This window comes from Pleurodeles waltl, chromosome 3_1, assembly GCF_031143425.1.
Source record: "Pleurodeles waltl isolate 20211129_DDA chromosome 3_1, aPleWal1.hap1.20221129, whole genome shotgun sequence".
Classification (NCBI taxonomy): Eukaryota; Metazoa; Chordata; class Amphibia; order Caudata; family Salamandridae; genus Pleurodeles; species Pleurodeles waltl.
This window is the reverse complement of record NC_090440.1, coordinates 1,349,130,870-1,349,146,433: the sequence shown is the minus strand read 5'-3', so window position 1 is coordinate 1,349,146,433 and position 15,564 is coordinate 1,349,130,870. Positions and strand designations below refer to the sequence as shown.

At 45.6% G+C, this 15,564-nt stretch overlaps 1 protein-coding gene across 2 annotated transcripts in view; it reads left to right on the top strand.

Annotated features, from left to right (window-relative positions):
• Positions 1–217: 217 nt before the first annotated feature.
• The window catches only part of DRC12 (dynein regulatory complex subunit 12 homolog), a 69,917-nt gene continuing 54,570 nt past the window's right edge, over positions 218–15,564 (top strand). For both annotated transcript variants that reach the window (XM_069224839.1, XM_069224838.1), the window contains exon 1: positions 218–344. The gene's annotated coding sequence lies outside the window, so the exon portion shown is untranslated. The remainder of the gene's footprint in view (positions 345–15,564) is intronic.

Genomic DNA, 15,564 nt, shown 5'->3' with positions numbered 1-15,564 from the left:
TGGCTGTGCGCTGGAGTTTCTAAAGTACGAGGGATGTTGGGCATATTACTGGGCTGTCTCGTAGTCTATCTAGCCTGAGCGAATCCGGGAGGTCGGGCACGATTTCTGAAAGTGAGGTAGTGCTTTGACAATACTTATATGTTGTGATTTAATTGCACCTGACAACAGCAGCAAGTGCTGCCGGGACAGGCCTCCCGGAACCCGGTCAAGCGTCCCTGGTTACCCAGATGCTTCCTAGCAACGCAGAATCGGAATCTGTATCCACGCCCTCCCCCTTCTACTCTTTGGCCCTGAAGTAGGAATCCCTCAAAGCAGGACAGCACCGGGACAGCGCCTGTCTACAGGTATGGAGGACGAGGGTGAAATTGCGCGTTGTTGTATGCTCAGCTGATAACTTCCTTTCACTTGAAGTGCGTGTGATGCGTTTCTGTAACATTTGCCTGGTGCTTCATCTCACCCCACCGTGTCTCTGAAACTTGTAAAACAAGTCTTCGGGAGCTCCTTCTCACGCCTGTGCCTATATAATGTGTGACTGCAAGTTCAGAGCTCTCATGTTTTGAGAATTCTTAGGAGTGAGAACTGATTAGCAGATTTGGTCACTGTTAGTGGAAATACACTTTATACCTAATTGCTTCACTCCGACTAAAATGATATATATTTAAACAAGGTGCTTCAAAAAATAACAGTTATATGCGCAAACGTATGTGCTCTGATAGAAGTCTGCACTGCCAGCTATGAGTGGTACATCAAGTAGGATTATGCAGGAGTAAAAAATCCATCAGAACGCTGCCTGCCCGCCAGAGCTTGTGGCTCCACTTGATAGTTGTACTTATTGAGTGAGAGGTCAGACGTAGGCAGGGGCAGCAACAGTCGTTCCAGCATGCAGTGTTTGTGCATTTAACATTTCCAAGCAGAGAGAAATGTTACCACTGCTTCAGTATCACTGCTGCTTAGATGTCAGCAATCCCACGTTCATGATTTTTAGCAAAAGGTTTATTTTATTTTGGGCCTTGAGATAAGGGGTTCAGCGCGACTTCCAGGTATAGGTTGCTTAGGAACCATATGTAAACAGGAAGTAGTCCTTGATGACTTGCTACTCGGCTGGGTTACGGTATCAAGCATGGGAGCCAATAGACCTGCGAAGAGAAAGCATGTTTCTCATTCTTCTGGCGAGCTTCCTTCTCCTTAGGCTGCAGCTAACATCAGAACGGCTTAACCCTCAGTAACTAGACGTCTTGCACGAGATGGTTAACAAAGCCGGATGTGGTCTTCCACTCTTTAAAGAGGAAGCCCCATCCTGCACCTTCGGACACAGATGTTTCCGATGAGGAATTGGAGCTGAGGGCGCATTGCATTCAAGCAACAGACCTATCTGCGCTTATTGGACATATTAGGTCTAATTTGTCTCTTCTGCCTCCACCTTCTGCTCCGGTAGGTAAATGGAGTACCAGGGCACACCGCAAGCAGCCCTGAGTGATGGATCCGAGTGGTCGTAAAATCAAGGTTGAGGACAGCGACTTAGGTGCAAGTAGAGTTTTATTGACAATGTGCAAAGGTAATGCCAATATCCAGGCAACAATCCAGTGTACAGAAAGTCGTCAAATGTACAGCAAAACAGTCAACACGTGTTTCGTCTCCTAGACTTTGTCAAGGCTGTGGATTAGATAGACAATGTGTATACATTGGTCTAATGAAGAGTCGCCAAAATTAATACGTGATAATACAACCAGGTTCGCAAGGTGTATGCACCAGAAAAATGCCAAGAGAGAAATTGCAAAAAGGGATGCTAAAAATCATGTGAAAAATCATGTCGTAAACATTTCCGTAACCGGAGTGCGTAGTGATGTGTGAAGGATAAAATTAGCATCGTACGTGATGAGATATTAAGTGATTTGTGGGAATTTATATGCGGTACAGCAAAGCCGACGAGTATATATAAGTATAGTGGAAGTAACCAAGTGAACTAGCAACATACAATGGGTGTTTATGAATTAAAAGCCAGAGTTGAAACATACCGTGAAACTTGAGTAATAAGTGCATTGGATTAGATATAATACCTGATAAAGTACTGATCAAAAAGTATTCGAGAATTGGAGAGAAAGTCCACCATCCAAGGCAGATAAAGGATCCAGCCCTGTTCGGACAGCGATATCCAAGTGGTAAGGAACGAAAAATGTCCCTGATAAGCCAGTGGGTGAGAGAAAACAGAGAGAAAAAGAGCGCTGGGGGTAGTCCAAAAGTTAGGCAAAAAATGGTGAAAAGTCTATAGAGCAACACTAAAAAGTGCTAAGCCTTATATGAGTGTGCATTGTAAATGGGATAAAGTAGGGAGGGGCATGACTGTGACCTGCGTGTTTCGATCGGAACGTGGAGTAAAAAGCAATGCAAAATGAAAAACTGGTGATAGAGAATGTTAGAGCCTAAAAGCAAGGCACCAGGTATATAGCAACAATAGGGGCCGACAATAAAAGTAGGTATAAGTCAGAGTATGCTGGGAAGGGCGTGTGCGGTTGAGTAACTGTATGCGAAATGGGTTCTGTGGGTAATGTTTGGAAAAAAAACCTTGCACGTGGAAATGGAGAAGTAAAAACGAGGGCCCAAAGCGCATAAAACTAAATCAAATGAGTGTCAGTAGGGGGTGGGAAACGTACTAAAAAGGTGACTGGAGAGGGATAAGAGTAAAAAATCGAAGTAAAAAATCTCAGCAGCGGGGAGATGTGAAGCTGAAGTATCTAAGGCTTAGGGCCAACAATAAAAAAAGAAAAAATATATAAGCAACGTGGAGGTAAAACAGGAAGCATGAAAGTAACATGCCGCTCAAAGCGTGGCATAGGGCAGGGAAGTATGAGTGTAAGAGGGGCAGAGAATAAATAAAGCGGCAAGCGCCGATCCATATGGGCAAAAGGAAGAAAAGCAAGGCAATAATCTTACCACATCCACCAAGTGTGACCATGCCGGTTCGCGTCGGTATTCGGAATTATGGTGATCTGTGTGACAAGTGTTCTTTTAACCCCTTCGCTGCCAGGCCTTTTCCCCCTCAGGTGCCAAGCCTTTTTTTGGCTGTTTGGGGCAGTTCACGCTTAGGCCCTCATAACTTTTTGTTCACATAAACTACCCACGCCAAATTTACGTCCTTTTTTCCAACATCCTAGGGGTTCTAGAGGTACCCAGACTTTGTGGGTTTCCCAGAAGGAGGCCAAGAAATTAGCCAAAATACAGTGAAAATTTCGTTTTTTTTAAAAAAATGGGAAAAAGGGGCTGCAGAAGAAGGCTTGTGGTTTTTCCCTGAAAATGGCATCAACAAAGGGTTTGCGGTGCTAAAATCACCAGCTTCCTAGCTTTCAGGAACAGGCAGACTTGAATCAGAAAACCCAATTTTTCAACACATTTTTGGCATTTTACTGGGACATACCCCATTTTAACGATTTTTTTGTGCTTTCAGCCTCCTTCCAGTCAGTGACAGAAATGGGCATGAAACCAATGCTGGATCCAAGAAACCGCAACATTTCTGAAAAGTAGACAAAATTCTGAATTCAGCAAGGGGTAATTTGTGTAGATCCTACAAGGGTTTCCTACAGAAAATAACAACTGAAAAAACATCTCTGAGTTCTGGGGTGACCATACTAGCATGTGAATTACAGGGCATTTCTCAACTAGATGTCTTTTTTACACACTCTCTTATATTTGGAAGGACAAAAATGTAGAGAAAGACAAGGGGCAATAACACTTGTTTTGCTAATCTATGTTCCCCCAAGTCTCCTGATAAAAATGATACCTCACTTGTGTGGGTAGGCCTAGCGCCCGCGACAGGAAACGCCCCAAAACGCAACATGGACACATCACATTTTTTGAAAGAAAACAGAGGTGTTTTTTGCAAAGTGCCTACCTGTAGATTTTGGCCTCTAGCTCAGCCGGCACATAGGGAAACCTAGCAAACCTGCGCATTTTTTAAAACTAGAGACCTAGGGAAATCCAAGATGGGGTGACTTGTGGGGCTCTGACCAGATTCTGTTACCCAGAATCCTTTGCAAACCTCATAATTTGGCTAAAAAAACACGTTTTCCTCACATTTTGGTGACAGAAAGTTCTGGAATCAAAGAGGAGCCACAAATTTCCTTCCACCCAGCGTTCCCCCTAGTCTCCTGATAAAAATGATACCTCACTTGTGTGGGTAGGCCTAGCGCCCGCGACAGGAAATGCCCCAAAATGCAACGTGGACACAACAAATTTATTGAAAGAAAACAGAGGTGTTTTTTGCAAAGTGACTACATGTAGATTTTGGCCTCTATCTCAGTCAGCACCTAGGGAAACCTACCAAACCTGTGCATTTTTGAAAACTAGAGACCTAGGGAAATCCAAGATGGGGTGACTTGTGGGGCTCTGACCAGGTTCTGTTACCCAGAATCCTTTGCAAACCTCAAACTTTGGCTAAAAAAACACGTTTTCCTCACATTTTGGTGACAGAAAGTTCTGGAATCAGAGGAGCCACAAATTTCCTTCCACCCAGCGTTCCCACAAGTCTCCTGATAAAAATGATACCTCACTTGTGTGGGTAGGCCTAGCGCCCGCGACAGGAAATGTCCCAAAATGCAACGTGGACACATCACATTTTTTGAAAGAAAACAGAGGTGTTTTTTGCAAAGTGACTACCTGTAGATTTTGGCCTCTAGCTCAGCCGTCACCTAGGGAAACCTACCAAATCTGTGCATTGTTGAAAACTAGAGACCTAGGGGAATCCAAGATGGGGTGACTTGTGGGGCTCTGACCAGTTCTGTTACCCAGAATCCTTTGCAAACCTCAAAATTTGGCTAAAAAACACGTTTTCCTCACATTTCTGTGACAGAAAGTTCTGGAATCTGAGAGGAGCCACAAACGTCCTTCCACCCAGCGTTCCCCCAAGTCTCCCTATAAAAATGATACCTCAGTTGTGTGGGTAGGCTTAGCGCCCGCGACAGGAAATGGCCCAAAACACAACGTGGACACATCACATTTTTTCATAGAAAACAGTGCCTACCTGTGGATTTTGGCCTCTAGCTCAGCCGGCCCCAGGGGGGGCAGAAATGGCCTAAAATAAATTTGTCCCCCACCCCGGCAAGCCCCCCCCCCCCCGGAGCGACCCTTGCCTACGGGGTCGCTCCCCCTGCGTGACATTGGCGCCCCCAAAAAAATCCCCAGTGCCTAGTGGTTTCTGCCCCCTTGGGTGTAGATTGACCTAAAATCGGCCAATCTGCCCCCAAGAAATGGCCTAAAATAAATTTGCCCCCCCCCCGGGAGTGACCCTTGCCTACAAGGTCGCTTCCTTTGCGTGACGGCGCAAAAAAAGATCCCTGGTGCCTAGTAGTTTCTGCCCCCCTTGGGGGCAGATTGACCTAAAATCGGCCAATCTGCCCCCAAAGCGGACAGAAATGGCCTAAATACAATTTGCCCCTCCAGGGGAGCGACCCTTGCCTAAGGGGTCGCTCCCCATCTCTAAAAAAACAAACAAACAGAAAAAAAAAAAAAAAAAAAAGATTTGCCCTGGGCCTAGAGGTTTCTGCCCCCCCTGGGGGTAGATCGGCCTAATAACAATAGGCCGATCTGCCCCCGGGGGGCAGAAATGGCCTAAAATAAATTTGCACCCCCACCCACCGAACCCCCCCCCCGGGAGCGACCCTTGCCTACGGGCAAGCAATCTGGCTTTTGAAACCCTGGGAGGGACTTCAAAGGGAAGGAAATACATTTCCTTCCCTTTGAAGCCTCTCCTTGCCTCCCCCATGTGATTGAAAGAGAAATGCTCAGCATTTCTCTTTCGATCGCGCTGGAAGCTGAGCTTTCAGCACGATAGGGGAGGCTCTGTAATTGTCAGCACGCTCTCGCGCGCTGACGTCACAGGGGGGGGTGGGAGGGGTCGGGGGTTGAAGGGGAAGGGATTCCCCTTTCAGCCCTGGCCTGGGGGGCAGAATAGCACTGGATACCAGTTAGAAACAAATGAAAATAGTAAAACTGACCGGCATTCCTGGCAGTGAAACTTATGTGAGCAACTGGACTAGAATATTCCATGAGCTACAGTGGAAAAACAAATCACAGAAACAGCATAGTGATGACTTACTTAAAACCAATTAGGCGAAAAACGATCCAATAATACATACGCATATTGCAATCTATCTTATAGGGACTCATGGGCATGTGTGCCAGCACGTAATCATATACACATACCATTGTGTAGTATAAACATCAAAATTGTCAACAAGCAAAACATTAGATTAGACCTATACAAAAATGCAAATTCGATGTGAAATCCTGAGAATTGGAATGTCAAGTTCGGAGAGGGGTGCTTACAGGAAGACATGTACGTCCTTTTCAACATTAATACCCTCCTCTACAGCTCTAAGTCTAACAATCCAACTGCTTTCCAAACGTCTTAGGATCAGGGTCCTGTTACACTCCTAGGTGGAGTGTGAGACACATCAATCCCATGTGCAGTAATGTCTAGAATCTTGCGTTGCCCATGGTGCGTGTTAAAGTGTATTGCAAAGGGGTAGCTGGTATTGTTGTTGCGTATGGCCCTGATGTGTTTTTGTAGCCTCTCTTTCAATGATCGAATGGTGCTCCTAATGTAAATGTGATTGCAGATGCAAACCAAACAATACACAACAATGTTTGTGTTGCAATTGATAAATGTGTTGATTCTGTATGTGATTGCAGTGCTGTATTGGGAATTCCCCAATTTGTCTCTGATATAGCAACAGATGTTGTAATGACCACATTTGAATGATCCCAGAGGGGGTGTGGGTAACCACGTCTCAGCAGGGTCTGGTGGTAGAAAGCTACGGTAGAGGTGTTTGCATAGAGTGTGGCTCTAATGTAGGTAATGCTAGGTCTGGCCGTCAGGATTTTGTTCAAGCAGTTATCCGCTAATAAAAACTGCCAGTGTTTGTGCAAAATGTTGTAAATCTGCGGGCTTAAAGCACTGTACGGGGTAATTAAACACAATGGTCTGCATGTCTTCTTCTTTTTGGAATTCACTAGTAGGCCTGATCTTTTGGTATGGCTAAGCTTGTTGTTAGCCTTGGTCAAAGTGTTGTGTGGATAGCCCCTTGAGAGAAACCGGGTGTTCATTTGTTTGAGTTCCTCCAGGAAGACAGTATCCTCACTGCAGTTTCTTCTGATGCGGGTCGCATCCCCAAAAGGTATTGCATTAACTTGTGACACGGGGTGGGAGCTACTAGCATGTAGGACAGCGTTACAAGCACTAGGTTTCCTGTAAAGTTTTGAGAACATTTTATTCCCCTTGATGTACAGAGTAAGATCTAGGAAATTAACTTGCGTTGTGCTGTGTACACCCGACAACGTAATGTTAAAAGTGTTGGTGTTAAGATGCTGCAGGAAGCGACCCACTAGGTCCAAGTCACCCGACCAAAATAGGAGTATATCATCTATATATCTACCCCAGTGTAGAATATGTTGTGTCAGGTCTGGTGAACATTTCCTCCATGTATGATCCAATTCAAAGAAACCCATGTAGATATTGGCAAAGGATGGGGAAAATTTAGCCCCCATGGCAACCCCCCTGGATTTGTCGGTACCACAAGCCATTGTGAGTGAAAATGTTGTTATCCAAGACCAATTCAATTAAATCCATAAGCATATTCGAATGCTCTAGCATAGTGGCATCACGAGTATCCAAATAGTGTTGAATGGCTGTCAAACCAGTTGTTCTAGGTATGCTGGTGTAGAGTGAAGTGACATCCAGAGTGACCAGATAGTGCCCCTCAGTCCACTCAAAGTCACTGACTTTACTAAGTAAATCTTTTGTGTCCCTGATATATGAGGGAAGGTTCATCACAAAAGGTTGTAAGAAAATTCTCTCAGTGGGTGAGCCTATCCCTGAAATGATGGGTCTGCCAGGTGGAAATGTACCCCCTTTGTGTATTTTAGGTCAAATGTAAATACATGGGGCAGTAGGTGTGGAATTGAACATATATCGGAATTCCATGTCAGTGATGAGACATCTGTCCCTTCAGAAGGCAAGTTTCTGATGTATGAGATCATTTACCTCCCTGATTGGGTTGCATGGCAAGAGCAGATATGCATCCGTAGCATTCAGTTGCCTATCTATTTCATTAATGTAATCACACTTATTCATAAGGGCAAAGTTACCCCCTTTGTCAGCCTCCTTGATGATGATGTTTTTCATATTGGTGAGGGAGTAAAGGGCCTCCCTTTCCAAAATAGTGAGGTTGTGTGCAATGCTCTTGCGACCCGTTCGGTATTGGTCTTCCAACTTGTACAGGTCTGATGTGATACGTCTGTGGAAAATATCAATGACATTATCCATAGGTAAGCTGGACGTGAACTTGGAGGAGGTTTTGAGACCACTGTCTACACTCAAGTAGGGATCAATCTCCAAGTCAGTGAGAATATCTGCCAAAGAGGGAGAAAAATTGGGAGCGTGTTCCAAGGATAGTAAGGTTTGAATATCCCTAACATCCTTGATTGCCAAATCACTGACTGGGGATGGTGTTGGTGTGAGGGAGTCAGTCACACTAGTTTTCCCTTCGAAAAATGTTAACAGCTTACATTTGCAAATGAATTTAAACAAATTAACATGTAGTTCAGTGAAATTCGGTAATAATGCAGGCACAAAACCCAGACCTTTGCATAGAATTTTTATTTGTTGATCACTCAGTTCCACATTGGTTAAGTTGACAATGGCGATCTCATCATTCATATCTGTGCAGCCCTGTTGGTTAATGCTAGTTACTTCTGGTTCCGGGAGGTGGTCACACCCTCCCGTTCCTTTGTTGTGTCTGTGTGATTTGTTCTTGCCTCTCCTGATGGGTTTGTGTAGGCCTCTTCCCTTTTGCAAGTTTGTTTTTGACCCTTCCTGAATCTTTCTAGTTCCAATAAAAAAGAAGACTTATGGCCCATTGGAACAGTAGGTGTAGGAAAGTACCATCTTGCCTGGCATGTTATCCCCATTTTCACTGTATGTATGTTTGTTTTTGCCCTTGTGTCACTGGGATCCTGCTAGGCAGGACCCCAGTGCTAATAATGTATGCCCTGTATGTGTTCCCTGTGTGGTGCCTAACTGTCTCACTGAGGCTCTGCTATCCAGAACCTCAGTGTTTATGCTCTCTCTGCTTTCACAGTTGTCACTGCAGGCTAGTGACCATCTTCACCAATTCTCATTGGCACACTGGAACACCCATATAATTCCCTTGTATATGGTACATAGGTGCCCAGGGTATTGGGGTTCCATTAGATCCCTATGGGCTGCAGCATTTCTTTTGCCACCCATAGGGAGCTCAGACAATTCTTACACAGGACTGCCACTGCAGCCTGAGAGAAATAACGTCCATGTTATTTCACAGCCATTTTCACTGCACATAAGTAACTTACAAGTCACCTATATGTCTAGCCCTCACTTGGTGAAGGTTAAGTGCCAAGTTACTTAGTGTGTGGGCACCCTGGCACTAACCAAGGTGCCCCCACATTGTTCAGGGAAAATTCCCCGAACTTTGTGAGTGCGGGGACACCATTACACGCGTGCACTACACATAGGTCACTACCTATGTGTAGCGTCACAATGGTAACTCCGAACATGACCATGTAACATGTCTAAGATCATGGAATTGTCACCCCAATACCATGGTATTGGGGTGACAATTCCATGATCCCCCGGGTCTCTAGCACAGAACCCGGGTACTGCCAAACTGCCTTTTCGGGGTTTCCACTGCAGCTGCTGCCAACCCCTCAGACAGGTTTCTGCCCCCCTGGCTTCTGGGCAGCCCAGTCCCAGAAAGGCAGAACAAAGGATTTCCTCTGAGAGAGGGTGTTACACCCTTTCCCTTTGGAAATAGGTGTGAAGGGCTGGGGAGGAGTAGCCTCCCCCAGCCTCTGGAAATGCTTTGATGGGCACAGATGGTGCCCATCTCTGCATAAGCCAGTCTACACCGGCTCAGGGATCCCCCAGCCCTGCTCTGGCGCGAAACTGGAGAAAGGGAAGGGGAGTGACCCCTCCCCTGACCAGTACCTCCCAGGGGAGGTACCCAGAGCTCCTCCAGTGTGTCCCAGACCTCTGCCATCTTGGATTCAGAGGTGTTGGGGCACAATGGACTGCTCTGAGTGGCCAGTGCCAGCAGGTGACATCATAGACCCCTCCTAATAGGTGCTTACCTCTTTCAGGGGACAAGCCTCCTTTCTCAGTAGCCAAACCTCAGTTTCTGGCTATTTAGGGTCTCTCCTCTGGGCTATTCCTCAGATAACGAATGCAAGAGCTCACCAGGGTTCCTCTGTACTTCCCTCTTCGACTTATGCCAAGGATAGACCGCTGACTGCTCCAGGACACCTGCAAAACCGCAACAAAGTAGCAAGACGACTACCTGCAACATTATAGCGCCTCATCCTGCCGGCTTTCTCGACTGTTTCCTGGTGGTACATGCTCTGAGGGCTGTCTGCCTTCACCCTGCACTGGAAGCCAAGATGAAATCTCCCGTGGATCGACGGAATCTTCCCCCTGCCAACACAGGCACCAAACTTCTGCATCACCGGTCCTCTGTGTCCTCTCTCATCCTGACGAGCGTGATCCCTGGAACACAGGAGCTGGGTCCAAGTGTCTCCCACAGTCCAGTGGCCCTTCTGTCCACATTTGGTGGAGGTAAGTCCTTGCCTCCCCACGCCAGACAGCAAACCTGTGTACTGCGTGATTTGCAGCTGCTCCGGCTTCTGGGCACTTTTCCAAGGATTCCTTTGTGCACAGCCTGGCATGGGTCCCCAGCACTCCGTCCTGCAGTGCTCAACCCGCTGAGTTGGACTCCGACGTTGTGGGACCCTCCTTTTGTGACTCTGAGTTCACGGATCTTCTAAGTGCCTGCTTTGGTACTTCTGTGGGTGCTGCCTGCTTCTGTGGGGGCTCTCTGAGTTGCTGAGCGCCCCCTCTGTCTCCTCTTCCAAGGGGCGACATCCTGGTCCTTCCTGGTCTCCAGCAGCACCCAAAATCCTCAACCATGACTCTTGCAGCTAGCAAGGTTTGTTTGCGGTATTTCTGTGTGGAAACACTTCTGCAACCTCCAGCACACCGTAGGACATCTTCCATCCAAAGGAGAAGTTCCTAGCTCTCTTCGTTGTTGCCGAATCTTTGGCTTCTTCCACCCAGAGGCAGCCCTGTTGCACCTTCATCTGGGGTTTTCTGGGCTCCTGCCCCCCCTGGACACTATTGCGACTCTTGGACTTGGTCCCCTTGCTTTACAGGTCCTCAGGTCCAGGAATCCATCTTCAGTGTTTTGCTGGTGCTTGTGGTTCTTGCAGAATCCCCTATCACAACTATTGTGTCTTTCTGGGGTGGTAGGGTAACTTTACTCCTACTTTCAGGGTCTTGGGGTGGGGTATTTTGGACACCCTTACTGTTTTCTCAAAGTCCCAGTGACCCTCTACAATCTCCCATAGGTCTGGGGTCCATCCGTGATTCGCATTCCACTTTTGGAGTATATGGTTTGTGTTGCCCCTAGACCTATGTCTACCTATTGCATCCTATTGTGATTTTACATTGTTTGCACTACTTTTCTTACTGTTATTTACCTGTTTTGGGTTTGTGTACATAAAATATGTGTATATTAGTTACCTCCTAAGTGAGGGTATCCTCTGAGATACTTTTGGCATAGTGTCACTAAAATAAAGTACCTTTATTTTTAGTAACTCTGAGTATTGTGTTTTCTTATGATATTGTGCTATGTGATATAAGTGGTATAGTAGGAGCTTTGCATGTCTCCTAGTTCAGCCTAAGCTGCTTTGCCATAGCTACCTTCTATCAGTATAAGCTGCTAGAAACACCTCTATTCTACTGATAAGGGATAACTGGACCTGGCACAGGGTGTAAGTACCACAAGGTACCCACTATAAGCCAGGCCAGCCTCCTACAGTAGGTCGATGTGATGTAATGCCAGTGTCACTGTCATTTATACTAGAACACTGGATAGCTCGGTATCGCTAGTAGAGGCGACAGAGATTGTGTCAGTGGTGTGCGTATGTGGAGTTCCCTCATTCCTGTCAATTTTAATGTTGTCAAATTTCTGTGCAAACGTGAAGACCCTACCATTCTTGTAATCATTGTCATCTCTTCTAAGTTTGCGTATTTTCTTATCTTTGATATAATCCTGATGTTTGTGTATAACCTCTTTAAGTATCTTAAAGTTTTTTTCTTTGGCTTCAGGAAGATTTATCTCTCTAATCTCTTTTTCCAAAACAATAATCTCCTCCAATAACTTATCTCTTTTGAGTCGGGCATCCCTGATGAGGATGTCCATCATACCGTAGGAGGAAGTAACTAGGGGCCAGATGTATGAAAGCATTTTGCAACCCTGTTTAGAGAGTCAAAAATTGCGACTCTCTAAATAAGAAATCGCAAAGAAGGAATCCTTATTGAAGTGAGATTTTTGTTAGCTATCTCTTTCGATGGCTTGTGTGCACCAGCTTTGGCTTTCAGATCACCAATTTCAGCAAGAAGAAATCTCTAGTCAAGAAACTTGAAAGTTGACAATTCACAGACGTCTTTGGTGTCCCACATTCCCTTATTTGGATGTAAACTGTCTGGACCTTAACTGGAAGATTTGGTGAAGGAATTAGCCGAAGACAGAAAGCTCTTGTGCCCATCCTATAGAGGCAGAGGATTTAGATTCCCGGGAGCATTTGGCTCTTTTAGGGCAAGAATCGGCCCTTTCGGAGCAGGGATCTTGGCGGGGATGGCCTCTCATCTGAGAAATCCCAGATCCAGCCAGTAATCACCCGTCACCTGCCTTCCTCCCAAAAAGCATGACTATTCAAGGAAGGAGGGCTGAAGACTTCTCTTCTTACCCCTTGTTTAGAGGGAGACTATGAAAGACTCTTGCATTCTGTGAATTGTGTTTGAATGGTACAGAACAGATTTCACTTCAACTCCAGAATATTTCTTCTGTCCAACTCAGGTTCCAGAGTGTCCCATTAGCCCCCATGTCTCAGATCTCTTGATGAAGGAAGCAAAAATACCCATCCTGGAATAGGAGAGAGGACTGGGTTGTTACTCCTTGAAGTCCCTGGTCCAGAAGGCTTGTGGAGGCTTGTGGAGACTTTGACTTGAAAAGGGTGAATCTCCATTTTACTTTTCTGAAGTTCAAAACGCAAACCATCCCGTCGATTATACTGCTTGTTCACCAGGGCTTTCTGGCATCCTTGTAGTTATTAGATGCTTATCTGCTCATTGTGATGTATCCAGATTTCCAAAGATTTCTGAGCTTTTTAATCACCGGAGATCACTTCTAGTTTTGCATCCTCCCCTTCCGGCTTTCTTCAGCCACTAGAATCTTTACAAAGACCATAGATCCTCCGGTGGGTAATCTGCATGTCATTGGCATCCTGGCTTTCTTTACTTTGATCATTGGTTAATCTGTGGTTATTTTCAAAGACATCAGAAGCAGCCTCTCAAGTGTGCTGGATGTTGAACATCACTGTTTTCGGCTGAACTTGAAGAAATCCCAACTTTATCTGGGGGCAAGCCTTATAGTACATAGGAGCTCCCTTACATAACAATCTCGAGCCAGTATGTTTCCCTCCTCTGAGACTACATAAACTGATCTTCAAAGCCGTTATAGCTTCCTCTCCCCATGTGCGGAATCAATTTGTCTTGGTTCGACAAGACAATCAGGTAATCGGGGCCTACATCAATCATCCCCGGAGTTCCAGGGTTCCTTCTTTGAATTTGTTGGTGGAGGAAATGAGCACATGGGCTGTGCTCAGTCTCTGATCTCTCGCTGCAGTCTATCTTCCAAGGATGGAGAATGTTCCTGTCGACAGTCTGAGTCAAGTCTTTCCATATATGATGGAGATGTCCCTGTCTCCCCAGTCATTAGTGGCCCTGCAGGCTCTTCTCAGAATCCCATGGTTGGATCTCTTCGTCTCAAGAACCACTGCTCTCTCCTTCCAACTCCAGGGGTGTGGGCCAGTAGATGCAATGAGCATTTCTTGCCCAACAAGACTTTAGTTGGCTTTCCCCCAATTGTCATGTTATGCAGAGTTGTGCAAAAGATCAGGGTAGACGTAATTCTGGAAGCCTCAAGTTGGTTTTGTTGTCCTTGGTAACCTCTCCCTCTCCAGTTGGAAGTCCTCCTTCTTTGCTCTTTCTGCTCAGAATTCCAGAAGGTCTCTTCTTTTGTTCCCCCATCTTTTAACTATTCTCAGCGCATAGTCCTCCCAGTGCTTTTCCCTTCTCTATGTTAGGACCAGGTGAGATTGTGGCACCCCCAGGATCTACATATATAATTATCTACTTATCCGAATGGAACATCTTCTTTCAGGAAAACAGATGCTCTTTTTGGTATTGCACAGAAAGCTCACAAACCCTCTACTTCCTTTTTTAGCAGAAGGGTAAAAGCAGCTATTTCCTTAACCTATTCTAAGCAGGAATTCATCTTCCCTCTTTCGTGCAATGAAGGTCCAACTGAGGGGTTGCTTCAATATAGCTGCTTTTGAAGGAGCATCTTTGAAAGACATTTGTGCAGCAGCAACATGGGCTTTATCCAATACTTTAATTACGTACTGTAAGCTACCATTACAACTTATTTTCTACGTCCTTACGGTTATTAGTAGGTTAGCACGTTGGATAAAACGTGCGTTTTTGCTTTGTTTCTTGGTTATTACGTTATAATTCTCCCTCACCCCTCCTAAGAAGTAGAAGTGTAACACAGGAAGGGGTTGTGTCAGCCATATTAGGAGGAGAGAGGAGTATTTTTCCTTTTTGGCATTGGGGATGTCTAGAGGTCAGGAGACTATCACTCACAAGGTTCACTGTTAGGAGGAAGACAATGAGTGAAGCTTACCTGTATTACTCAGACTATTTGTAAATGAAAACATGCTGGTGCCCAAAGCCCTCCCCTTAAACATGCGGCTGCTGCAATTAAATGTGCAAACATGGAATGCTAAGGCAGCGTAATCCTGAAGCCATCTCGGCCTCTCCAATCCATTTACAGCCACCCCCTGCCCCTTCAGCCCACACTTGCAGCTTTCTCCTTTCTCCCAATTTGATGCGTTTTCGTTTTTCTCTTCCTCCGTCTTTCCCATATGTGCCTTTTGCTCACAGTAAATGCTTGAGGCAGAAAAATAAGTGCCGGCCCTCAAAAATAAGTGCCAGTGCTCCACACCGGAAACAACAAACACAAATTAAGCACTGCTCATACTTAAAACCCTGGGTACTTTTATATCCCCAGGATTATTAAGAAAAAGGATGTAATTGTGGTGTGGATCCCTTAAGAGGAATAATGTTATGAAGGCGTAAGTGCAGAGTACCCTGAAAAAAGGGCTCAGCAGAGGGGGTTGAAAAGCCTCAGCAGTTATGGATTGAACAAAAGGCCTCATGCAATTTCAAAACGCATCTGTGTCTCTTCCTCCTCACATCGGTGTCTGGGTCTCTTCCCTCCAGCTACAGGAATGCAGGCAATGAGGCAATACACCTCCATCGTCTATGAAGATATTGTCAACCCCATCCTGTACCATGCTAAATCAAGGATCTTCAAATTGATCCCACTTTTATTTTGGTAATGAATTCTGCAAGATAAA